Here is a 27,649-nt window from a genome sequence, read left to right on the forward strand (position 1 = left end):
CCAGTACTACAGGTAATGAGTGGAGGACAGAGGAGCCAGTACTACAGGTAATGAGTGGAGGACAGAGGAGCCAGTACTACAGGTAATGAGTGGAGTACAGAGGAGCCAGTACTACAGGTAATGAGTGGAGGACAGAGGAGCCAGTACTACAGGTAATGAGTGGAGGACAGACGAGCCAGCACTACAGGTAATGAGTGAAGGACAGAGGAGCCAGTACTACAGGTAATGAGTGGAGGACAGAGGAGCCAGCACTACAGGTAATGAGTGGAGGACAGAGGAGCCAGCACTACAGGTAATGAGTGGAGGACAGAGGAGCCAGTACTACAGGTAATGAGTGGAGGACAGAGGAGCCAGTACTACAGGTAATGAGTGGAGGACAGAGGAGCCAGTACTACAGGTAATGAGTGGAGGACAGAGGAGCCAGCACTACAGGTAATGAGTGGAGGACAGAGGAGCCAGTACTACAGGTAATGAGTGGAGGACAGAGGAGCCAGTACTACAGGTAATGAGTGGAGGACAGAGGAGCCAGTACTACAGGCAATGAGTGGAGGACAGAGGAGCCAGTACTACAGGTAATGAGTGGAGTACAGAGGAGCCAGTACTACAGGTAATGAGCGGAGGACAGAGGAGCCAGTACTACAGGTAATGAGCGGAGGACAAAGGAGCCAGTACTACAGGTAATGAGCGGAGGACAGAGGAGCCAGTACTACAGGTAATGAGCGGAGGACAGAGGAGCCAGTACTACAGGTAATGAGTGGAGGACAGAGGAGCCAGTACTACAGGTAATGAGTGGAGGACAGAGGAGCCAGTACTACAGGTAATGAGTGGAGGACAGAGGAGCCAGCACTACAGGTAATGAGTGGCGGACAGAGGAGCCAGCACTACAGGTAATGAGTGGCGGACAGAGGAGCCAGCACTACAGGTAATGAGTGGCGGACAGAGGAGCCAGCACTACAGGTAATGAGTGGAGGACAGAGGAGCCAGCACTACAGGTAATGAGTGGAGGACAGAGGAGCCAGTACTACAGGTAATGAGTGGAGGACAGAGGAGCCAGTACTACAGGTAATGAGTGGAGGACAGAGGAGCCAGTACTACAGGTAATGAGTGGAGGACAGAGGAGCCAGTACTACAGGTAATGAGTGGAGGACAGAGGAGCCAGTACTACAGGTAATGAGTGGAGGACAGAGGAGCCAGTACTACAGGTAATGAGCGGAGGACAGAGGAGCCAGTACTACAGGTAATGAGCGGAGGACAGAGGAGCCAGTACTACAGGTAATGAGCGGAGGACAGAGGAGCCAGTACTACAGGTAATGAGCGGAGGACAGAGGAGCCAGCACTACAGGTAATGAGTGGCGGACAGAGGAGCCAGCACTACAGGTAATGAGTGGCGGACAGAGGAGCCAGCACTACAGGTAATGAGTGGAGGACAGAGGAGCCAGCACTACAGGTAATGAGTGGAGGACAGAGGAGCCAGTACTACAGGTAATGAGTGGAGGACAGAGGAGCCAGTACTACAGGTAATGAGTGGAGGACAGAGGAGCCAGTACTACAGGTAATGAGTGGAGGACAGAGGAGCCAGTACTACAGGTAATGAGTGGAGGACAGAGGAGCCAGTACTACAGGTAATGAGAGGAGGGCGAAGGAGCCAGCACTACAGGTAATGAGTGGAGGGCGGAGGAGCCAGCACTACAGGTAATGAGTGGAGGACAGAGGAGCCAGCACTACAGGTAATGAGTGGAGGACAGAGGAGCCAGTACTACAGGTAATGAGTGGAGGACAGAGGAGCCAGTACTACAGGTAATGAGTGGAGGACAGAGGAGCCAGCACTACAGGTAATGAGTGGAGGACAGAGGAGCCAGTACTACAGGTAATGAGTGGAGGGCGGAGGAGCCAGCACTACAGGTAATGAGTGGAGGGCGGAGGAGCCAGTACTACAGGTAATGAGTGGAGGACAGAGGAGCCAGTACTACAGGTAATGAGTGGAGGACAGAGGAGCCAGTACTACAGGTAATGAGTGGAGGACAGAGGAGCCAGTACTACAGGTAATGAGTGGAGGACAGAGGAGCCAGCACTACAGGTAATGAGTGGAGGACAGAGGAGCCAGCACTACAGGTAATGAGTGGAGGACAGAGGAGCCAGCACTACAGGTAATGAGTGGAGGACGGAGGAGCCAGCACTACAGGTAATGAGTGGAGGGCGGAGGAGCCAGTACTACAGGTAATGAGCGGAGGACGGAGGAGCCAGTACTACAGGTAATGAGAGGAGGACAGAGGAGCCAGTACTACAGGTAATGAGTGGAGAGCGGAGGAGCCAATACTACAGGTAATGAGTGGAGGACAGAGGAGCCAATACTACAGGTAATGAGCGGAGGACAGAGGAGCCAGTACTACAGGTAATGAGTGGAGGACAGAGGAGCCAGTACTACAGGTAATGAGCGGAGGACAGAGGAGCCAATACTACAGGTAATGAGCGGAGGACAGAGGAGCCAGTACTACAGGTAATGAGTGGAGGACAGAGGAGCCAGTACTACAGGTAATAAGTGGAGGACAGAGGAGCCAATACTACAGGTAATGAGTGGAGGACAGAGGAGCCAGTACTACAGGTAATGAGTGGAGGACAGAGGAGCCAGCACTACAGGTAATGAGTGGAGGACAGAGGAGCCAGTACTACAGGTAATGAGTGGAGGACAGAGGAGCCTCCTAAAGAAGAAGTTACCGGTCTGTGAGAGACAGAAATCTTGCTTGTTTGTAATTGACCAAATACTTATTTTCTACCAAAATTTGAAAAAAATTTCTTTCCAAATCAGACAATGTGATTTTCAGGATTTGTTTTCTCATTTTGTCTCTCAGAGTCGAGGTCGACCTATGATGTCAATTACAGGCCGCTCTCATCATTTAAGTGGGAGAACTTGCACAATTGGTAGCTGAATAAATACTTTTTTCCCCCACTGTAACTCAGGATCAGTAATGTAATGTATGTACACAGTGACTGCACCAGCAGAATAGTGAGTGCAGCTCTGGAGTATAATACAGGATGTAACTCAGGATCAGTAATGTAATGCATGTACACAGTGACTGCACCAGCAGAATAGTGAGTGCAGCTCTGGAGTATAATACAGGATGTAACTCAGGATCAGTAATGTAATGTATGTACACAGTGACTGCACCAGCAGAACAGTGAGTGCAGCTCTGGAGTATAATACAGGATGTAACTCAGGATCAGTAATGTAATGTATGTACACAGTGACTGCACCAGCAGAATAGTGAGTGCAGCTCTGGAGTATAATACAGGATGTAACTCAGGATCAGTAATGTAATGTATGTACACAGTGACTCCACCAGCAGAATAGTGAGTGCAGCTCTGGAGTATAATGCAGGATGTAACTCAGGATCAGTAATGTAATGTATGTATACAGTGACTGCACCAGCATAATAGTGAGTGCAGCTCTGGAGTATAATACAGGATGTAACTCAGGATCAGTAATGTAATGTATGTACACAGTGACTCCACCAGCAGAATAGTGAGTGCAGCTCTGGAGTATAATACAGGATGTAACTCAGGATCAGTAATGTAATGTATGTACACAGTGACTGCACCAGCAGAATAGTGAGTGCAGCTCTGGAGTATAATACAGGATGTAACTCAGGATCAGTAATGTAATGTATGTACACAGTGACTGCACCAGCAGAATAGTGAGTGCAGCTCTGGAGTATAATACAGGATGTAACTCAGGATCAGTAATGTAATGTATGTACACAGTGACTGCACCAGCAGAATAGTGAGTGCAGCTCTGGAGTATAATACAGGATGTAACTCAGGATCAGTAATGTAATGTATGTACACAGTGACTGCACCAGCAGAATAGTGAGTGCAGCTCTGGAGTATAATACAGGATGTAACTCAGGATCAGTAATGTAATGCATGTACACAGTGACTGCACCAGCAGAATAGTGAGTGCAGCTCTGGAGTATAATACAGGATGTAACTCAGGATCAGTAATGTAATGTATGTACACAGTGACTGCACCAGCATAATAGTGAGTGCAGCTCTGGAGTATAATACAGGATGTAACTCAGGATCAGTAATGTAATGTATGTACACAGTGACTGCACCAGCAGAATACTAAGTGCAGCTCTGGAGTATAATACAGGATGTAGCTCAGGATCAGTAATGTAATGTATGTTCACAGTGACTGCACCAGCAGAATAGTGAGTGCAGCTCTGGAGTATAATACAGGATGTAACTCAGGATCAGTAATGTAATGTATGTACACAGTGACTACACCAGCAGAATAGTGAGTGCAGCTCTGGAGTATAATACAGGATGTAACTCAGGATCAGTAATGTAATGTATGTACACAGTGACTGCACCAGCATAATACTGAGTGCAGCTCTGGAGTATAATACAGGATGTAACTCAGGATCAGTTATGTAATGTATGCACACAGTGACTGCACCAGCAGAATAGTGAGTGCAGCTCTGGAGTATAATACAGGAGGTAACTCAGGATTAGTAATGTAATGTATGTACACAGTGACTGCACCAGCAGAATAGTGAATGCAGCTCTGGAGTATAATACAGGATGTAACTCAGGATCAGTAATGTAATGTATGTATACAGTGACTGCACCAGCAGAATAGTGAGTGCAGCTCTGGAGTATAATACAGGAGGTAACTCAGGATTAGTAATGTAATGTATGTACACAGTGACTGCACCAGCAGAATAGTGAGTGCAGCTCTGGAGTATAATACAGGAGGTAACTCAGGATTAGTAATGTAATGTATGTACACAGTGACTGCACCAGCAGAATAGTGAATGCAGCTCTGGAGTATAATACAGGATGTAACTCAGGATCAGTAATGTAATGTATGTATACAGTGACTGCACCAGCAGAATAGTGAGTGCAGCTCTGGAGTATAATACAGGATGTAACTCAGGATCAGTAATGTAATGTATGTATACAGTGACTGCACCAGCAGAATAGTGAATGCAGCTCTGGAGTATAATACAGGATGTAACTCAGGATCAGTAATGTAATGTATGTATACAGTGACTGCACCAGCAGAATAGTGAATGCAGCTCTGGAGTATAATCCAGGATGTAGCTCAGGATCAGTAATGTAATGTATGTTCACAGTGACTGCACCAGCAGAATAGTGAGTGCAGCTCTGGAGTATAATACAGGAGGTAACTCAGGATCAGTAATGTAATGTATGTACACAGTGACTGCACCAGCAGAATAGTGAGTGCAGCTCTGGAGTATAATACAGGAGGTAACTCAGGATTAGTAATGTAATGTATGTACACAGTGACTGCACCAGCAGAATAGTGAATGCAGCTCTGGAGTATAATACAGGATGTAACTCAGGATCAGTAATGTAATGTATGTATACAGTGACTGCACCAGCAGAATAGTGAGTGCAGCTCTGGAGTATAATACAGGATGTAACTCAGGATCAGTAATGTAATGTATGTATACAGTGACTGCACCAGCAGAATAGTGAATGCAGCTCTGGAGTATAATACAGGATGTAACTCAGGATCAGTAATGTAATGTATGTATACAGTGACTGCACCAGCAGAATAGTGAATGCAGCTCTGGAGTATAATACAGGATGTAACTCAGGATCAGTAATGTAATGTATGTACACAGTGACTGCACCAGCAGAATAGTGAGTGCAGCACTGGAGTATAAGACAGGAGGTAACTCAGGATCAGTAATGTAATGTATGTACACAATGACTGCACCAGCAGAATAGTGAGTGCAGCTCTGGAGTATAATGAAGGGGGTAACTGAGAATCACTAATGTAATGTATGTACACAGTGATTGCACCAGCAGAATAGTGAGTGCAGCTCTGGAGTATAATGAAGGGGGTAACTCAGGATCAGTAATGTAATGTATGTACACAGTGACTCCACCAGCAGAATAGTGAGTGCAGCTCTGGAGTATAATACAGGATGTAACTCAGGATCAGTAATGTAATGTATGTACACAGTGACTGCACCAGCAGAATAGTGAGTGCAGCACTGGAGTATAATACAGGTTGTAACTGAGGATCACTAATGTAATGTATGTACACAGTGATTGCACCAGCAGAATAGTGAGTGCAGCTCTGGAGTATAATGAAGGGGGTAACTCAGGATCAGTAATGCAATGTATGTACACAGTGACTGCACCAGCAGAATAGTGAATGCAGCTCTGGAGTATAATACAGGAGGTTACTCAGGATCAGTAATGTAATGTATGTACACAGTGACTGCACCAGCAGAATAGTGAATGCAGCTCTGGAGTATAATACAGGAGGTTACTCAGGATCAGTAATGTAATGTATGTACACAGTGACTGCACCAGCAGACTAGTGAGTGCAGCTCTGGAGTATAATACAGGATGTAACTCAGGATCAGTAATGTAATGTATGTACACAGTGACTGCACCAGCAGAATAGTGAGTGCAGCTCTGGAGTATAATACAGGATGTAACTCAGGATCAGTAATGTAATGTATGTACACAGTGACTGCACCAGCAGAATAGTGAATGCAGCTCTGGAGTATAAAACAGGATGTAACTCAGGATCAGTAATGTAATGTATGTACACAGTGACTGCACAAGCAGAATAGTGAGTGCAGCTCTGGAGTATAATACAGGATGTAACTCAGGATCAGTAATGTAATGTATGTACACAGTGACTGCACCAGCAGAATAGTGAGTGCAGCACTGGAGTATAATACAGGTTGTAACTGAGGATTACTAATGTAATGTATGTACACAGTGATTGCACCAGCAGAATAGTGAGTGCAGCTCTGGAGTATAATGAAGGGGGTAACTCAGGATCAGTAATGCAATGTATGTACACAGTGACTGCACCAGCAGAATAGTGAATGCAGCTCTGGAGTATAATACAGGAGGTTACTCAGGATCAGTAATGTAATGTATGTACACAGTGACTGCACCAGCAGAATAGTGAATGCAGCTCTGGAGTATAATACAGGAGGTTACTCAGGATCAGTAATGTAATGTATGTACACAGTGACTGCACCAGCAGACTAGTGAGTGCAGCTCTGGAGTATAATACAGGATGTAACTCAGGATCAGTAATGTAATGTATGTACACAGTGACTGCACCAGCAGAATAGTGAGTGCAGCTCTGGAGTATAATACAGGATGTAACTCAGGATCAGTAATGTAATGTATGTACACAGTGACTGCACCAGCAGAATAGTGAGTGCAGCTCTGGAGTATAATACAGGAGGTAACTCAGGATCAGTAATGTAATGTATGTACACAGTGACTGCACCAGCAGAATAGTGAGTGCAGCTCTGGAGTATAATACAGGATGTAACACAGGATCAGTAATGTAATGTATGTACACAATGACTGCACCAGCAGAATAGTGAGTGCAGCCCTGGGGTATAATACAGGAAGTAACTCAGGATCAGTAATGTAATGTATGTACACAGTGACTGCACCAGCAGAATAGTGAGTGCAGCTCTGGAGTATGATACAGGAGGTAACTCAGGATCAGTAATGTAATGTATGTACACAGTGACTGCACCAGCAGAATAGTGAGTGCAGCTCTGGAGTATAATACAGGAGGTAACTCAGGATCAGTAATGTAATGTATGTACACAGTGACTGCACCAGCAGAATAGTGAGTGCAGCTCTGGAGTATAATACAGGTTGTAACTCAGGATCAGTATTGTAATGTATGTACACAGTGACTGCACCAGCAGAATAGTGAGTGCAGCTCTGGAGTATAATACAGGAAGTAACTCAGGATCAGTAATGTAATGTATGTACACAGTGACTGCACCAGCAGAATAGTGAGTGCAGCTCTGGAGTATAAAACAGGAGGTAACTCAGGATCAGTAATGTAATGTATGTACACAGTGACTGCACCAGCAGAATAGTGAGTGCAGCTCTGGAGTATAATACAGTAAGTAACTCAGGATCAGTAATGTAATGTATGTACACAGTGACTCCACCAGCAGAATAGTGAGTGCAGCTCTGGAGTATAACACAGGATGTAACTCAGGATCAGTAATGTAATGTATGTACACAGTGACTGCACCAGCAGAATACTAAGTGCAGCTCTGGAGTATAATACAGGATGTAGCTCAGGATCAGTAATGTAATGTATGTTCACAGTGACTGCACCAGCAGAATAGTGAGCGCAGCTCTGGAGTATAATACAGGATGTAACTCAGGATCAGTAATGTAATGTATGTACACAGTGACTGCACCAGCATAATAGTGAGTGCAGCTCTGGAGTATAATACAGGATGTAACTCAGGATCAGTTATGTAATGTATGCACACAGTGACTGCACCAGCAGAATAGTGAGTGCAGCTCTGGGGTATAATACAGGATGTAACTCAGGATCAGTAATGTAATGTATGTACACAGTGACTGCACCAGCAGAATAGTGAGTGCTGCTCTGGAGTATAATAGAGGAGGTAACTCAGGATCAGTAATGTAATGTAATGTACACAGTGACTGCACCAGCAGAATAGTGAGTGCAGCTCTGGAGTATAAAACAGGATGTAACTCAGGATCAGTAATGTAATGTATGTACACAGTGACTGCACAAGCAGAATAGTGAGTGCAGCTCTGGAGTATAATACAGGATGTAACTCAGGATCAGTAATGTAATGTATGTACACAGTGACTGCACCAGCAGAATAGTGAGTGCAGCACTGGAGTATAATACAGGTTGTAACTGAGGATCACTAATGTAATGTATGTACACAGTGATTGCACCAGCAGAATAGTGAGTGCAGCTCTGGAGTATAATGAAGGGGGTAACTCAGGATCAGTAATGTAATGTATGTACACAGTGACTGCACCAGCAGAATAGTGAAAGCAGCTCTGGAGTATAATACAGGAGGCAACTCAGGATCAGTAATGTAATGTATATACACAGTGACTGCACCAGCAGACTAGTGAGTGCAGCTCTGGAGTATAATACAGGATGTAACTCAGGATCAGTAATGTAATGTATTTACACAGTGACTGCACCAGCAGAATAGTGAGTGCAGCTCTGGAGTATAATACAATATGTAACACAGGATCAGTAATGTAATGTATGTACACAGTGACTGCACCAGCAGAATAATGAGCAGCTCTGGAGTATAATACAGGATGTAACTCAGGATCAGTAATGTAATGTATGTACACAGTGACTCCACCAGCAGAATAGTGAGCGCTGCTCTGGAGTATAATACAGGATGTAACTCAGGATCAGTAATGTAATGTATGTACACAGTGACTCCACCAGCAGAATAGTGAGTGCAGCTCTGGAGTATAATACAGGATGTAACTCAGGATCAGTAATGTAATGTGTGTACACAGTGACTCCACCAGCAGAATAGTGAGCGCTGCTCTGGAGTATAATACAGGATGTAACTCAGGATCAGTAATGTAATGTATGTACACAGTGACTCCACCAGCAGAATAGTGAGTGCAGCTCTGGAGTATAATACAGGATGTAACTCAGGATCAGTAATGTAATGTATGTACACAGTGACTCCACCAGCAGAATAGTGAGCGCTGCTCTGGAGTATAATACAGGATGTAACTCAGGATCAGTAATGTAATGTATGTACACAGTGACTCCACCAGCAGAATAGTGAGTGCAGCTCTGGAGTATAATACAGGATGTAACTCAGGATCAGTAATGTAATGTATGTACACAGTGACTCCACCAGCAGAATAGTGAGCGCTGCTCTGGAGTATAATACAGGATGTAACTCAGGATCAGTTATGTAATGTATGCACACAGTGACTGCACCAGCAGAATAGTGAGTGCAGCTCTGGGGTATAATACAGGAGGTAACTCAGGATCAGTAATGTAATGTATGTACACAGTGACTGCACCAGCAGAATAGTGAGTGCAGCTCTGGAGTATAATACAGGATGTAGCTCAGGATCAGTAATGTAATGTATGTTCACAGTGACTGCACCAGCAGAATAGTGAGTGCAGCTCTGGAATATAATACAGGATGTAACTCAGGATCAGTAATGTAATGTATGTACACAGTGACTGCACCAGCATAATAGTGAGTGCAGCTCTGGAGTATAATACAGGATGTAACTCAGGATCAGTTATTTAATGTATGCACACAGTGACTGCACCAGCAGAATAGTGAGTGCAGCTCTGGGGTATAATACAGGATGTAACTCAGGATCAGTAATGTAATGTATGTACACAGTGACTGCACCAGCAGAATAGTGAGTGCTGCTCTGGAGTATAATAGAGGAGGTAACTCCGGATCAGTAATGTAATGTAATGTACACAGTGACTGCACCAGCAGAATAGTGAGTGCAGCTCTGGAGTATAAAACAGGATGTAACTCAGGATCAGTAATATAATGTATGTACACAGTGACTGCACAAGCAGAATAGTGGGTGCAGCTCTGGAGTATAATACAGGATGTAACTCAGGATCAGTAATGTAATGTATGTACACAGTGACTGCACCAGCAGAATAGTGAGTGCAGCACTGGAGTATAATACAGGTTGTAACTGAGGATCACTAATGTAATGTATGTACACAGTGATTGCACCAGCAGAATAGTGAGTGCAGCTCTGGAGTATAATGAAGGGGGTAACTCAGGATCAGTAATGTAATGTATGTACACAGTGACTGCACCAGCAGAATAGTGAATGCAGCTCTGGAGTATAATACAGGAGGTAACTCAGGATCAGTAATGTAATGTATGTACACAGTGACTGCACCAGCAGAATAGTGAAAGCAGCTCTGGAGTATAATACAGGAGGCAACTCAGGATCAGTAATGTAATGTATATACACAGTGACTGCACCAGCAGACTAGTGAGTGCAGCTCTGGAGTATAATACAATATGTAACACAGGATCAGTAATGTAATGTATGTACACAGTGACTGCACCAGCAGAATAATGAGTGCAGCTCTGGAGTATAATACAGGATGTAACTCAGGATCAGTAATGTAATGTATGTACACAGTGACTCCACCAACAGAATAGTGAGCGCTGCTCTGGAGTATAATACAGGATGTAACTCAGGATCAGTAATGTAATGTATGTACACAGTGACTCCACCAGCAGAATAGTGAGTGCAGCTCTGGAGTATAATACAGGATGTAACTCAGGATCAGTAATGTAATGTATGTACACAGTGACTCCACCAGCAGAATAGTGAGCGCTGCTCTGGAGTATAATACAGGATGTAACTCAGGATCAGTAATGTAATGTATGTACACAGTGACTCCACCAGCAGAATAGTGAGTGCAGCTCTGGAGTATAATACAGGATGTAACTCAGGATCAGTAATGTAATGTATGTACACAGTGACTCCACCAGCAGAATAGTGAGCGCTGCTCTGGAGTATAATACAGGATGTAACTCAGGATCAGTTATGTAATGTATGCACACAGTGACTGCACCAGCAGAATAGTGAGTGCAGCTCTGGGGTATAATACAGGAGGTAACTCAGGATCAGTAATGTAATGTATGTACACAGTGACTGCACCAGCAGAATAGTGAGTGCAGCTCTGGAGTATAATACAGGAGGTAACTCAGGATTAGTAATGTAATGTATGTACACAGTGACTGCACCAGCAGAATAGTGAATGCAGCTCTGGAGTATAATACAGGATGTAACTCAGGATCAGTAATGTAATGTATGTATACAGTGACTGCACCAGCAGAATAGTGAGTGCAGCTCTGGAGTATAATACAGGATGTAACTCAGGATCAGTAATGTAATGTATGTACACAGTGACTGTACCAGCAGAATAGTGAGTGCAGCACTGGAGTATAATACAGGTTGTAACTGAGGATCACTAATGTAATGTATGTACACAGTGATTGCACCAGCAGAATAGTGAGTGCAGCTCTGGAGTATAATGAAGGGGGTAACTCAGGATCAGTAATGTAATGTATGTACACAGTGACTGCACCAGCAGAATAGTGAGTGCAGCTCTGGAGTATAATACAGGAGGTAACTCAGGATCAGTAATGTAATGTATGTACACAGTGACTGCACCAGCAGAATAGTGAGTGCAGCTCTGGGGTATAATACAGGATGTAACACAGGATCAGTAATGTAATGTATGTACACAATGACTGCACCAGCAGAATAGTGAGTGCAGCTCTGGGGTATAATACAGGAAGTAACTCAGGATCAGTAATGTAATGTATGTACACAGTGACTGCACCAGCAGAATAGTGAGTGCAGCTCTGGAGTATAATACAGGATGTAACTCAGGATCAGTAATGTAATGCATGTACACAGTGACTGCACCAGCAGAATAGTGAGTGCAGCTCTGGAGTATAATACAGGATGTAACTCAGGATCAGTAATGTAATGTATGTACACAGTGACTGCACCAGCAGAACAGTGAGTGCAGCTCTGGAGTATAATACAGGATGTAACTCAGGATCAGTAATGTAATGTATGTACACAGTGACTGCACCAGCAGAATAGTGAGTGCAGCTCTGGAGTATAATACAGGATGTAACTCAGGATCAGTAATGTAATGTATGTACACAGTGACTCCACCAGCAGAATAGTGAGTGCAGCTCTGGAGTATAATGCAGGATGTAACTCAGGATCAGTAATGTAATGTATGTATACAGTGACTGCACCAGCATAATAGTGAGTGCAGCTCTGGAGTATAATACAGGATGTAACTCAGGATCAGTAATGTAATGTATGTACACAGTGACTCCACCAGCAGAATAGTGAGTGCAGCTCTGGAGTATAATACAGGATGTAACTCAGGATCAGTAATGTAATGTATGTACACAGTGACTGCACCAGCAGAATAGTGAGTGCAGCTCTGGAGTATAATACAGGATGTAACTCAGGATCAGTAATGTAATGTATGTACACAGTGACTGCACCAGCAGAATAGTGAGTGCAGCTCTGGAGTATAATACAGGATGTAACTCAGGATCAGTAATGTAATGTATGTACACAGTGACTGCACCAGCAGAATAGTGAGTGCAGCTCTGGAGTATAATACAGGATGTAACTCAGGATCAGTAATGTAATGCATGTACACAGTGACTGCACCAGCAGAATAGTGAGTGCAGCTCTGGAGTATAATACAGGATGTAACTCAGGATCAGTAATGTAATGTATGTACACAGTGACTGCACCAGCATAATAGTGAGTGCAGCTCTGGAGTATAATACAGGATGTAACTCAGGATCAGTAATGTAATGTATGTACACAGTGACTGCACCAGCAGAATACTAAGTGCAGCTCTGGAGTATAATACAGGATGTAGCTCAGGATCAGTAATGTAATGTATGTTCACAGTGACTGCACCAGCAGAATAGTGAGTGCAGCTCTGGAGTATAATACAGGATGTAACTCAGGATCAGTAATGTAATGTATGTACACAGTGACTACACCAGCAGAATAGTGAGTGCAGCTCTGGAGTATAATACAGGATGTAACTCAGGATCAGTAATGTAATGTATGTACACAGTGACTGCACCAGCATAATAGTGAGTGCAGCTCTGGAGTATAATACAGGATGTAACTCAGGATCAGTTATGTAATGTATGCACACAGTGACTGCACCAGCAGAATAGTGAGTGCAGCTCTGGAGTATAATACAGGAGGTAACTCAGGATTAGTAATGTAATGTATGTACACAGTGACTGCACCAGCAGAATAGTGAATGCAGCTCTGGAGTATAATACAGGATGTAACTCAGGATCAGTAATGTAATGTATGTATACAGTGACTGCACCAGCAGAATAGTGAGTGCAGCTCTGGAGTATAATACAGGAGGTAACTCAGGATTAGTAATGTAATGTATGTACACAGTGACTGCACCAGCAGAATAGTGAGTGCAGCTCTGGAGTATAATACAGGAGGTAACTCAGGATTAGTAATGTAATGTATGTACACAGTGACTGCACCAGCAGAATAGTGAATGCAGCTCTGGAGTATAATACAGGATGTAACTCAGGATCAGTAATGTAATGTATGTATACAGTGACTGCACCAGCAGAATAGTGAGTGCAGCTCTGGAGTATAATACAGGATGTAACTCAGGATCAGTAATGTAATGTATGTATACAGTGACTGCACCAGCAGAATAGTGAATGCAGCTCTGGAGTATAATACAGGATGTAACTCAGGATCAGTAATGTAATGTATGTATACAGTGACTGCACCAGCAGAATAGTGAATGCAGCTCTGGAGTATAATCCAGGATGTAGCTCAGGATCAGTAATGTAATGTATGTTCACAGTGACTGCACCAGCAGAATAGTGAGTGCAGCTCTGGAGTATAATACAGGAGGTAACTCAGGATCAGTAATGTAATGTATGTACACAGTGACTGCACCAGCAGAATAGTGAGTGCAGCTCTGGAGTATAATACAGGAGGTAACTCAGGATTAGTAATGTAATGTATGTACACAGTGACTGCACCAGCAGAATAGTGAATGCAGCTCTGGAGTATAATACAGGATGTAACTCAGGATCAGTAATGTAATGTATGTATACAGTGACTGCACCAGCAGAATAGTGAGTGCAGCTCTGGAGTATAATACAGGATGTAACTCAGGATCAGTAATGTAATGTATGTATACAGTGACTGCACCAGCAGAATAGTGAATGCAGCTCTGGAGTATAATACAGGATGTAACTCAGGATCAGTAATGTAATGTATGTATACAGTGACTGCACCAGCAGAATAGTGAATGCAGCTCTGGAGTATAATACAGGATGTAACTCAGGATCAGTAATGTAATGTATGTACACAGTGACTGCACCAGCAGAATAGTGAGTGCAGCACTGGAGTATAAGACAGGAGGTAACTCAGGATCAGTAATGTAATGTATGTACACAATGACTGCACCAGCAGAATAGTGAGTGCAGCTCTGGAGTATAATGAAGGGGGTAACTGAGGATCACTAATGTAATGTATGTACACAGTGATTGCACCAGCAGAATAGTGAGTGCAGCTCTGGAGTATAATGAAGGGGGTAACTCAGGATCAGTAATGTAATGTATGTACACAGTGACTCCACCAGCAGAATAGTGAGTGCAGCTCTGGAGTATAATACAGGATGTAACTCAGGATCAGTAATGTAATGTATGTACACAGTGACTGCACCAGCAGAATAGTGAGTGCAGCACTGGAGTATAATACAGGTTGTAACTGAGGATCACTAATGTAATGTATGTACACAGTGATTGCACCAGCAGAATAGTGAGTGCAGCTCTGGAGTATAATGAAGGGGGTAACTCAGGATCAGTAATGCAATGTATGTACACAGTGACTGCACCAGCAGAATAGTGAATGCAGCTCTGGAGTATAATACAGGAGGTTACTCAGGATCAGTAATGTAATGTATGTACACAGTGACTGCACCAGCAGAATAGTGAATGCAGCTCTGGAGTATAATACAGGAGGTTACTCAGGATCAGTAATGTAATGTATGTACACAGTGACTGCACCAGCAGACTAGTGAGTGCAGCTCTGGAGTATAATACAGGATGTAACTCAGGATCAGTAATGTAATGTATGTACACAGTGACTGCACCAGCAGAATAGTGAGTGCAGCTCTGGAGTATAATACAGGATGTAACTCAGGATCAGTAATGTAATGTATGTACACAGTGACTGCACCAGCAGAATAGTGAATGCAGCTCTGGAGTATAAAACAGGATGTAACTCAGGATCAGTAATGTATGTATGTACACAGTGACTGCACAAGCAGAATAGTGAGTGCAGCTCTGGAGTATAATACAGGATGTAACTCAGGATCAGTAATGTAATGTATGTACACAGTGACTGCACCAGCAGAATAGTGAGTGCAGCACTGGAGTATAATACAGGTTGTAACTGAGGATTACTAATGTAATGTATGTACACAGTGATTGCACCAGCAGAATAGTGAGTGCAGCTCTGGAGTATAATGAAGGGGGTAACTCAGGATCAGTAATGCAATGTATGTACACAGTGACTGCACCAGCAGAATAGTGAATGCAGCTCTGGAGTATAATACAGGAGGTTACTCAGGATCAGTAATGTAATGTATGTACACAGTGACTGCACCAGCAGAATAGTGAATGCAGCTCTGGAGTATAATACAGGAGGTTACTCAGGATCAGTAATGTAATGTATGTACACAGTGACTGCACCAGCAGACTAGTGAGTGCAGCTCTGGAGTATAATACAGGATGTAACTCAGGATCAGTAATGTAATGTATGTACACAGTGACTGCACCAGCAGAATAGTGAGTGCAGCTCTGGAGTATAATACAGGATGTAACTCAGGATCAGTAATGTAATGTATGTACACAGTGACTGCACCAGCAGAATAGTGAGTGCAGCTCTGGAGTATAATACAGGAGGTAACTCAGGATCAGTAATGTAATGTATGTACACAGTGACTGCACCAGCAGAATAGTGAGTGCAGCTCTGGAGTATAATACAGGATGTAACACAGGATCAGTAATGTAATGTATGTACACAATGACTGCACCAGCAGAATAGTGAGTGCAGCCCTGGGGTATAATACAGGAAGTAACTCAGGATCAGTAATGTAATGTATGTACACAGTGACTGCACCAGCAGAATAGTGAGTGCAGCTCTGGAGTATGATACAGGAGGTAACTCAGGATCAGTAATGTAATGTATGTACACAGTGACTGCACCAGCAGAATAGTGAGTGCAGCTCTGGAGTATAATACAGGAGGTAACTCAGGATCAGTAATGTAATGTATGTACACAGTGACTGCACCAGCAGAATAGTGAGTGCAGCTCTGGAGTATAATACAGGTTGTAACTCAGGATCAGTATTGTAATGTATGTACACAGTGACTGCACCAGCAGAATAGTGAGTGCAGCTCTGGAGTATAATACAGGAAGTAACTCAGGATCAGTAATGTAATGTATGTACACAGTGACTGCACCAGCAGAATAGTGAGTGCAGCTCTGGAGTATAAAACAGGAGGTAACTCAGGATCAGTAATGTAATGTATGTACACAGTGACTGCACCAGCAGAATAGTGAGTGCAGCTCTGGAGTATAATACAGTAAGTAACTCAGGATCAGTAATGTAATGTATGTACACAGTGACTCCACCAGCAGAATAGTGAGTGCAGCTCTGGAGTATAACACAGGATGTAACTCAGGATCAGTAATGTAATGTATGAACACAGTGACTGCACCAGCAGAATACTAAGTGCAGCTCTGGAGTATAATACAGGATGTAGCTCAGGATCAGTAATGTAATGTATGTTCACAGTGACTGCACCAGCAGAATAGTGAGCGCAGCTCTGGAGTATAATACAGGATGTAACTCAGGATCAGTAATGTAATGTATGTACACAGTGACTGCACCAGCATAATAGTGAGTGCAGCTCTGGAGTATAATACAGGATGTAACTCAGGATCAGTTATGTAATGTATGCACACAGTGACTGCACCAGCAGAATAGTGAGTGCAGCTCTGGGGTATAATACAGGATGTAACTCAGGATCAGTAATGTAATGTATGTACACAGTGACTGCACCAGCAGAATAGTGAGTGCTGCTCTGGAGTATAATAGAGGAGGTAACTCAGGATCAGTAATGTAATGTAATGTACACAGTGACTGCACCAGCAGAATAGTGAGTGCAGCTCTGGAGTATAAAACAGGATGTAACTCAGGATCAGTAATGTAATGTATGTACACAATGACTGCACAAGCAGAATAGTGAGTGCAGCTCTGGAGTATAATACAGGATGTAACTCAGGATCAGTAATGTAATGTATGTACACAGTGACTGCACCAGCAGAATAGTGAGTGCAGCACTGGAGTATAATACAGGTTGTAACTGAGGATCACTAATGTAATGTATGTACACAGTGATTGCACCAGCAGAATAGTGAGTGCAGCTCTGGAGTATAATGAAGGGGGTAACTCAGGATCAGTAATGTAATGTATGTACACAGTGACTGCACCAGCAGAATAGTGAAAGCAGCTCTGGAGTATAATACAGGAGGCAACTCAGGATCAGTAATGTAATGTATATACACAGTGACTGCACCAGCAGACTAGTGAGTGCAGCTCTGGAGTATAATACAGGATGTAACTCAGGATCAGTAATGTAATGTATTTACACAGTGACTGCACCAGCAGAATAGTGAGTGCAGCTCTGGAGTATAATACAATATGTAACACAGGATCAGTAATGTAATGTATGTACACAGTGACTGCACCAGCAGAATAATGAGTGCAGCTCTGGAGTATAATACAGGATGTAACTCAGGATCAGTAATGTAATGTATGTACACAGTGACTCCACCAGCAGAATAGTGAGCGCTGCTCTGGAGTATAATACAGGATGTAACTCAGGATCAGTAATGTAATGTATGTACACAGTGACTCCACCAGCAGAATAGTGAGTGCAGCTCTGGAGTATAATACAGGATGTAACTCAGGATCAGTAATGTAATGTGTGTACACAGTGACTCCACCAGCAGAATAGTGAGCGCTGCTCTGGAGTATAATACAGGATGTAACTCAGGATCAGTAATGTAATGTATGTACACAGTGACTCCACCAGCAGAATAGTGAGTGCAGCTCTGGAGTATAATACAGGATGTAACTCAGGATCAGTAATGTAATGTATGTACACAGTGACTCCACCAGCAGAATAGTGAGCGCTGCTCTGGAGTATAATACAGGATGTAACTCAGGATCAGTAATGTAATGTATGTACACAGTGACTCCACCAGCAGAATAGTGAGTGCAGCTCTGGAGTATAATACAGGATGTAACTCAGGATCAGTAATGTAATGTATGTACACAGTGACTCCACCAGCAGAATAGTGAGCGCTGCTCTGGAGTATAATACAGGATGTAACTCAGGATCAGTTATGTAATGTATGCACACAGTGACTGCACCAGCAGAATAGTGAGTGCAGCTCTGGGGTATAATACAGGAGGTAACTCAGGATCAGTAATGTAATGTATGTACACAGTGACTGCACCAGCAGAATAGTGAGTGCAGCTCTGGAGTATAATACAGGATGTAGCTCAGGATCAGTAATGTAATGTATGTTCACAGTGACTGCACCAGCAGAATAGTGAGTGCAGCTCTGGAATATAATACAGGATGTAACTCAGGATCAGTAATGTAATGTATGTACACAGTGACTGCACCAGCATAATAGTGAGTGCAGCTCTGGAGTATAATACAGGATGTAACTCAGGATCAGTTATTTAATGTATGTACACAGTGACTGCACCAGCAGAATAGTGAGTGCAGCTCTGGAGTATAAAACAGGATGTAACTCAGGATCAGTAATATAATGTATGTACACAGTGACTGCACAAGCAGAATAGTGAGTGCAGCTCTGGAGTATAATACAGGATGTAACTCAGGATCAGTAATGTAATGTATGTACACAGTGACTGCACCAGCAGAATAGTGAGTGCAGCACTGGAGTATAATACAGGTTGTAACTGAGGATCACTAATGTAATGTATGTACACAGTGATTGCACCAGCAGAATAGTGAGTGCAGCTCTGGAGTATAATGAAGGGGGTAACTCAGGATCAGTAATGTAATGTATGTACACAGTGACTGCACCAGCAGAATAGTGAATGCAGCTCTGGAGTATAATACAGGAGGTAACTCAGGATCAGTAATGTAATGTATGTACACAGTGACTGCACCAGCAGAATAGTGAAAGCAGCTCTGGAGTATAATACAGGAGGCAACTCAGGATCAGTAATGTAATGTATATACACAGTGACTGCACCAGCAGACTAGTGAGTGCAGCTCTGGAGTATAATACAATATGTAACACAGGATCAGTAATGTAATGTATGTACACAGTGACTGCACCAGCAGAATAATGAGTGCAGCTCTGGAGTATAATACAGGATGTAACTCAGGATCAGTAATGTAATGTATGTACACAGTGACTCCACCAACAGAATAGTGAGCGCTGCTCTGGAGTATAATACAGGATGTAACTCAGGATCAGTAATGTAATGTATGTACACAGTGACTCCACCAGCAGAATAGTGAGTGCAGCTCTGGAGTATAATACAGGATGTAACTCAGGATCAGTAATGTAATGTATGTACACAGTGACTCCACCAGCAGAATAGTGAGCGCTGCTCTGGAGTATAATACAGGATGTAACTCAGGATCAGTAATGTAATGTATGTACACAGTGACTCCACCAGCAGAATAGTGAGTGCAGCTCTGGAGTATAATACAGGATGTAACTCAGGATCAGTAATGTAATGTATGTACACAGTGACTCCACCAGCAGAATAGTGAGCGCTGCTCTGGAGTATAATACAGGATGTAACTCAGGATCAGTTATGTAATGTATGCACACAGTGACTGCACCAGCAGAATAGTGAGTGCAGCTCTGGGGTATAATACAGGAGGTAACTCAGGATCAGTAATGTAATGTATGTACACAGTGACTGCACCAGCAGAATAGTGAGTGCAGCTCTGGAGTATAATACAGGAGGTAACTCAGGATTAGTAATGTAATGTATGTACACAGTGACTGCACCAGCAGAATAGTGAATGCAGCTCTGGAGTATAATACAGGATGTAACTCAGGATCAGTAATGTAATGTATGTATACAGTGACTGCACCAGCAGAATAGTGAGTGCAGCTCTGGAGTATAATACAGGATGTAACTCAGGATCAGTAATGTAATGTATGTACACAGTGACTGTACCAGCAGAATAGTGAGTGCAGCACTGGAGTATAATACAGGTTGTAACTGAGGATCACTAATGTAATGTATGTACACAGTGATTGCACCAGCAGAATAGTGAGTGCAGCTCTGGAGTATAATGAAGGGGGTAACTCAGGATCAGTAATGTAATGTATGTACACAGTGACTGCACCAGCAGAATAGTGAGTGCAGCTCTGGAGTATAATACAGGAGGTAACTCAGGATCAGTAATGTAATGTATGTACACAGTGACTGCACCAGCAGAATAGTGAGTGCAGCTCTGGGGTATAATACAGGATGTAACACAGGATCAGTAATGTAATGTATGTACACAATGACTGCACCAGCAGAATAGTGAGTGCAGCTCTGGGGTATAATACAGGAAGTAACTCAGGATCAGTAATGTAATGTATGTACACAGTGACTGCACCAGCAGAATAGTGAGTGCAGCTCTGGAGTATAATACAGGATGTAACTCAGGATCAGTAATGTAATGCATGTACACAGTGACTGCACCAGCAGAATAGTGAGTGCAGCTCTGGAGTATAATACAGGATGTAACACAGGATCAGTAATGTAATGTATGTACACAATGACTGCACCAGCAGAATAGTGAGTGCAGCTCTGGGGTATAATACAGGAAGTAACTCAGGATCAGTAATGTAATGTATGTACACAGTGACTGCACCAGCAGAATAGTGAGTGCAGCTCTGGAGTATAATACAGGATGTAACTCAGGATCAGTAATGTAATGCATGTACACAGTGACTGCACCAGCAGAATAGTGAGTGCAGCTCTGGAGTATAATACAGGATGTAACACAGGATCAGTAATGTAATGTATGTACACAATGACTGCACCAGCAGAATAGTGAGTGCAGCTCTGGGGTATAATACAGGAAGTAACTCAGGATCAGTAATGTAATGTATGTACACAGTGACTGCACCAGCAGAATAGTGAGTGCAGCTCTGGAGTATAATACAGGATGTAACTCAGGATCAGTAATGTAATGCATGTACACAGTGACTGCACCAGCAGAATAGTGAGTGCAGCTCTGGAGTATAATACAGGATGTAACTCAGGATCAGTAATGTAATGTATGTACACAGTGACTCCACCAGCAGAATAGTGAGTGCAGCTCTGGAGTATAATACAGGATGTAACTCAGGATCAGTAATGTAATGTATGTACACAGTGACTGCACCAGCATAATAGTGAGTGCAGCTCTGGAGTATAATACAGGATGTAACTCAGGATCAGTAATGTAATGTATGTACACAGTGACTGCACCAGCAGAATAGTGAGTGCAGCTCTGGAGTATAATACAGGATGTAACTCAGGATCAGTAATGTAATATATGTACACAGTGACTGCACAAGCAGAATAGTGAGTGCAGCTCTGGAGTATAATACAGGATGTAACTCCGGATCAGTAATGTAATGTATGTACACAGTGACTGCACCAGCAGAATAGTGAGTGCAGCACTGGAGTATAATACAGGTTGTAACTGAGGATCACTAATGTAATGTATGTACACAGTGATTGCACCAGCAGAATAGTGAGTGCAGCTCTGGAGTATAATGAAGGGGGTAACTCAGGATCAGTAATGCAATGTATGTACACAGTGACTGCACCAGCAGAATAGTGAATGCAGCTCTGGAGTATAATACAGGAGGTTACTCAGGATCAGTAATGTAATGTATGTACACAGTGACTGCACCAGCAGAATAGTGAATGCAGCTCTGGAGTATAATACAGGAGGTTACTCAGGATCAGTAATGTAATGTATGTACACAGTGACTGCACCAGCAGAATAGTGAATGCAGCTCTGGAGTATAATACAGGAGGTTACTCAGGATCAGTAATGTAATGTATGTACACAGTGACTGCACCAGCAGAATAGTGAATGCAGCTCTGGAGTATAATACAGGAGGTTACTCAGGATCAGTAATGTAATGTATGTACACAGTGACTCCACCAGCAGAATAGTGAGTGCAGCTCTGGAGTATAATACAGGATGTAACTCAGGATCAGTAATGTAATGTATGTACACAGTGACTGCACCAGCAGAATAGTGAGTGCAGCTCTGGAGTATAATACAGGATGTAACTCAGGATCAGTAATGTAATGTATGTACACAGTGACTGCACCAGCAGAATAGTGAGTGCAGCTCTGGAGTATAATACAGGAGGTAACTCAGGATCAGTAATGTAATGTATGTACACAGTGACTGCACCAGCAGAATAGTGAGTGCAGCTCTGGAGTATAATACAGGATGTAACACAGGATCAGTAATGTAATGTATGTACACAATGACTGCACCAGCAGAATAGTGAGTGCAGCTCTGGGGTATAATACAGGAAGTAACTCAGGATCAGTAATGTAATGTATGTACACAGTGACTGCACCAGCAGAATAGTGAGTGCAGCTCTGGAGTATAATACAGGAGGTAACTCAGGATTAGTAATGTAATGTATGTACACAGTGACTGCACCAGCAGAATAGTGAATGCAGCTCTGGAGTATAATACAGGATGTAACTCAGGATCAGTAATGTAATGTATGTATACAGTGACTGCACCAGCAGAATAGTGAGTGCAGCTCTGGAGTATAATACAGGATGTAACTCAGGATCAGTAATGTAATGTATGTACACAGTGACTGTACCAGCAGAATAGTGAGTGCAGCACTGGAGTATAATACAGGTTGTAACTGAGGATCACTAATGTAATGTATGTACACAGTGATTGCACCAGCAGAATAGTGAGTGCAGCTCTGGAGTATAATGAAGGGGGTAACTCAGGATCAGTAATGTAATGTATGTACACAGTGACTGCACCAGCAGAATAGTGAGTGCAGCTCTGGAGTATAATACAGGAGGTAACTCAGGATCAGTAATGTAATGTATGTACACAGTGACTGCACCAGCAGAATAGTGAGTGCAGCTCTGGGGTATAATACAGGATGTAACACAGGATCAGTAATGTAATGTATGTACACAATGACTGCACCAGCAGAATAGTGAGTGCAGCTCTGGGGTATAATACAGGAAGTAACTCAGGATCAGTAATGTAATGTATGTACACAGTGACTGCACCAGCAGAATAGTGAGTGCAGCTCTGGAGTATAATACAGGATGTAACACAGGATCAGTAATGTAATGTATGTACACAATGACTGCACCAGCAGAATAGTGAGTGCAGCTCTGGGGTATAATACAGGAAGTAACTCAGGATCAGTAATGTAATGTATGTACACAGTGACTGCACCAGCAGAATAGTGAGTGCAGCTCTGGAGTATAATACAGGATGTAACTCAGGATCAGTAATGTAATGCATGTACACAGTGACTGCACCAGCAGAATAGTGAGTGCAGCTCTGGAGTATAATACAGGATGTAGCTCAGGATCAGTAATGTAATGTATGTACACAATGACTGCACCAGCAGAATAGTGAGTGCAGCTCTGGGGTATAATACAGGAAGTAACTCAGGATCAGTAATGTAATGTATGTTCACAGTGACTGCACCAGCAGAATAGTGAGTGCAGCTCTGGAGTATAATACAGGATGTAACTCAGGATCAGTAATGTAATGTATGTACACAGTGACTGCACCAGCAGAATAGTGAGTGCAGCTCTGGAGTATAATACAGGATGTAACTCAGGATCAGTAATGTAATGTATGTACACAGTGACTGCACCAGCATAATAGTGAGTGCAGCTCTGGAGTATAATACAGGATGTAACTCAGGATCAGTAATGTAATGTATGTACACAGTGACTGCACCAGCAGAATAGTGAGTGCAGCTCTGGAGTATAATACAGGATGTAACTCAGGATCAGTAATGTAATGTATGTACACAGTGACTGCACCAGCAGAATAGTGAGTGCAGCTCTGGAGTATAAAACAGGAGGTAACTCAGGATCAGTAATGTAATGTATGTACACAGTGACTCCACCAGCAGAATAGTGAGTGCAGCTCTGGAGTATAATACAGGATGTAACTCAGGATCAGTAATGTAATGTATGTACACAGTGACTGCACCAGCAGAATACTAAGTGCAGCTCTGGAGTATAATACAGGATGTAGCTCAGGATCAGTAATGTAATGTATGTTCACAGTGACTGCACCAGCAGAATAGTGAGTGCAGCTCTGGAGTATAATACAGGATGTAACTCAGGATCAGTAATGTAATGTATGTACACAGTGTCTGCACCAGCATAATAGTGAGTGCAGCTCTGGAGTATAATACAGGATGTAACTCAGGATCACTTATGTAATGTATGCACACAGTGACTGCACCAGCAGAATAGTGAGTGCAGCTCTGGAGTATAATACAGGAGGTAACTCAGGATTAGTAATGTAATGTATGTACACAGTGACTGCACCAGCAGAATAGTGAATGCAGCTCTGGAGTATAATACAGGATGTAACTCAGGATCAGTAATGTAATGTATGTATACAGTGACTGCACCAGCAGAATAGTGAGTGCAGCTCTGGAGTATAATACAGGATGTAACTCAGGATCAGTAATGTAATGTATGTACACAGTGACTGTACCAGCAGAATAGTGAGTGCAGCACTGGAGTATAATACAGGTTGTAACTGAGGATCACTAATGTAATGTATGTACACAGTGATTGCACCAGCAGAATAGTGAGTGCAGCTCTGGAGTATAATGAAGGGGGTAACTCAGGATCAGTAATGTAATGTATGTACACAGTGACTGCACCAGCAGAATAGTGAGTGCAGCTCTGGAGTATAATACAGGAGGTAACTCAGGATCAGTAATGTAATGTATGTACACAGTGACTGCACCAGCAGAATAGTGAGTGCAGCTCTGGGGTATAATACAGGATGTAACACAGGATCAGTAATGTAATGTATGTACACAATGACTGCACCAGCAGAATAGTGAGTGCAGCTCTGGGGTATAATACAGGAAGTAACTCAGGATCAGTAATGTAATGTATGTACACAGTGACTGCACCAGCAGAATAGTGAGTGCAGCTCTGGAGTATAATACAGGATGTAACACAGGATCAGTAATGTAATGTATGTACACAATGACTGCACCAGCAGAATAGTGAGTGCAGCTCTGGGGTATAATACAGGAAGTAACTCAGGATCAGTAATGTAATGTATGTACACAGTGACTGCACCAGCAGAATAGTGAGTGCAGCTCTGGAGTATAATACAGGATGTAACTCAGGATCAGTAATGTAATGCATGTACACAGTGACTGCACCAGCAGAATAGTGAGTGCAGCTCTGGAGTATAATACAGGATGTAGCTCAGGATCAGTAATGTAATGTATGTACACAATGACTGCACCAGCAGAATAGTGAGTGCAGCTCTGGGGTATAATACAGGAAGTAACTCAGGATCAGTAATGTAATGTATGTTCACAGTGACTGCACCAGCAGAATAGTGAGTGCAGCTCTGGAGTATAATACAGGATGTAACTCAGGATCAGTAATGTAATGTATGTACACAGTGACTGCACCAGCAGAATAGTGAGTGCAGCTCTGGAGTATAATACAGGATGTAACTCAGGATCAGTAATGTAATGTATGTACACAGTGACTGCACCAGCATAATAGTGAGTGCAGCTCTGGAGTATAATACAGGATGTAACTCAGGATCAGTAATGTAATGTATGTACACAGTGACTGCACCAGCAGAATAGTGAGTGCAGCTCTGGAGTATAATACAGGATGTAACTCAGGATCAGTAATGTAATGTATGTACACAGTGACTGCACCAGCAGAATAGTGAGTGCAGCTCTGGAGTATAAAACAGGAGGTAACTCAGGATCAGTAATGTAATGTATGTACACAGTGACTCCACCAGCAGAATAGTGAGTGCAGCTCTGGAGTATAATACAGGATGTAACTCAGGATCAGTAATGTAATGTATGTACACAGTGACTGCACCAGCAGAATACTAAGTGCAGCTCTGGAGTATAATACAGGATGTAGCTCAGGATCAGTAATGTAATGTATGTTCACAGTGACTGCACCAGCAGAATAGTGAGTGCAGCTCTGGAGTATAATACAGGATGTAACTCAGGATCAGTAATGTAATGTATGTACACAGTGTCTGCACCAGCATAATAGTGAGTGCAGCTCTGGAGTATAATACAGGATGTAACTCAGGATCACTTATGTAATGTATGCACACAGTGACTGCACCAGCAGAATAGTGAGTGCAGCTCTGGGGTATAATACAGGAGGTAACTCAGGATCAGTAATGTAATGTATGTACACAGTGACTGCACCAGCAGAATAGTGAGTGCAGCTCTGGAGTATAATACAGGAGGTAACTCAGGATTAGTAATGTAATATATGTACACAGTGACTGCACCAGCAGAATAGTGAATGCAGCTCTGGAGTATAATACAGGATGTAACTCAGGATCAGTAATGTAATGTATGTATACAGTGACTGCACCAGCAGAATAGTGAGTGCAGCTCTGGAGTATAATACAGGATGTAACTCAGGATCAGTAATGTAATGTATGTACACAGTGACTGCACCAGCAGAATAGTGAGTGGTGCTCTGGAGTATAATAGAGGAGGTAACTCAGGATCAGTAATGTAATGTAATGTACACAGTGACTGCACCAGCAGAATAGTGAGTGCAGCTCTGGAGTATAAAACAGGATGTAACTCAGGATCAGTAATGTAATGTATGTACACAGTGACTGCACAAGCAGAATAGTGAGTGCAGCTCTGGAGTATAATACAGGATGTAACTCAGGATCAGTAATGTAATGTATGTACACAGTGACTGCACCAGCAGAATAGTGAGTGCAGCACTGGAGTATAATACAGGATGTAACTCAGGATCAGTAATATAATGTATGTACACAGTGATTGCACCAGCAGAATAGTGAGTGCAGCTCTGGAGTATAATGAAGGGGGTAACTCAGGATCAGTA

Source organism: Phyllobates terribilis, unplaced genomic scaffold (genome assembly GCF_046119375.1).
Source record: "Phyllobates terribilis strain yellow unplaced genomic scaffold, ASM4611937v1 Scaffold_7__3_contigs__length_470593459, whole genome shotgun sequence".
Lineage (NCBI taxonomy): Eukaryota > Metazoa > Chordata > Amphibia > Anura > Dendrobatidae > Phyllobates > Phyllobates terribilis.